Source organism: Arachis stenosperma, chromosome 2 (genome assembly GCF_014773155.1).
Source record: "Arachis stenosperma cultivar V10309 chromosome 2, arast.V10309.gnm1.PFL2, whole genome shotgun sequence".
Classification (NCBI taxonomy): domain Eukaryota; kingdom Viridiplantae; phylum Streptophyta; class Magnoliopsida; order Fabales; family Fabaceae; genus Arachis; species Arachis stenosperma.
The window spans coordinates 35,507,735-35,508,977 of NC_080378.1; the positions used below are offsets into that span (position 1 = coordinate 35,507,735).

The window sequence follows — 1,243 nt, forward strand, 5'->3', positions numbered from 1 at the left end:
TCCTTAATGCACAATTCGAACTCCATCTTTATTGATAAGTTCGAATTCTCTACTTCTTCTTTCTATTTTTCTTTTCCTCTGACACCTCAAGGAATCTCTATACTGTGACATAGAGGATTCCATACTTTCTTGTTCTCTTCTCTTTCATATGAGCAGGAGCAAAGACAAAAGCATTCTTGTTGAGGCTGACCCTGAACCTGAAAGGACCTTGAAGCGAAAGCTAAGAGAAGCTAAGGCACAACTCTCTGTAGAGGACCTAACAGAAATCTTCAAAGAAGAAGAACCCATGGCAGCCGAAAACAACAACAATGCCAACAATGCAAGGAAGGTGCTGGGTGACTTTACTGCACCTACTCCCGACTTCTATGGGAGAAGCATCTCTATCCCTGCCATTGGAGTAAACAACTTTGAGCTTAAGCCTCAATTAGTTTCTCTGATGTAACAGAATATCAAGTTTCATGGACTTCCATTGGAAGATCCTCATCAGTTTTTAGCTGAATTCTTGCAAATCTGTGACACTGTCAAGACTAATGGGGTTGACCCTGAGGTCTACAGACTTATGCTATTCCCTTTTGCTGTAAGAGACAGAGCTAGGATATGGTTGGACTCACAACCTAAAGAAAGCCTGAACTCTTGGGAAAAGCTAGTCAATGCCTTCTTGGCAAAGTTCTTTCCACCTCAAAAATTGTGTAAGCTTAGAGTGAAAGTCCAAAACTTCAGACAGAAGGAAGGAGAATCCCTCTATGAAGCTTGGGAAAGATTCAAACAATTGATCAGAAAGTGTCCCTCTGACATGCTTTCTGAATGGAGCATCATAGGTATTTTCTATGATGGCCTGTCTGAACTGTCCAAGATGTCATTGGATAGCTCTACTGGAGGATCTCTTCATCTGAAGAAGACGCCTGCAGAAGCTCAAGAGCTCATTGAAATGTTGCAAATAACCAATCACAACAGCAGCAGTGTGACGAATTCGGTGGAGGCACAACGATGGTGACGCAAAAGTGCAGCTTCGACAGTGATGAAGGCGCGACAGAGACACAGCGGCGCTACCCTTCGTGCACAAGCTCTCCTCGTGTTTGTCCTCTCCCTCGCGAGTGTTCAGCTCCTCAACGGCTTCAAATCTAACAGCGATGTGACCTTGCTCCAGCGGCGGTGATGGCAAGGCGAGTTAGCAACGGCTGCACGGCGATGGGCATGAATAATGGCGCAGAGTGCGGCTCCCTCTTCTCTGATTCCAAGCTCT

General features: G+C 45.1%; 1 non-coding gene across 1 annotated transcript; it reads right to left on the reverse strand.

Annotated features, from left to right (window-relative positions):
* Positions 1 to 691: 691 nt before the first annotated feature.
* LOC130965091 (small nucleolar RNA R71) lies at positions 692 to 799 on the reverse strand. The gene has a single exon (XR_009081146.1). It is a non-coding gene; the product is annotated as a small nucleolar RNA R71 (small nucleolar RNA).
* Positions 800 to 1,243: the final 444 nt, after the last annotated feature.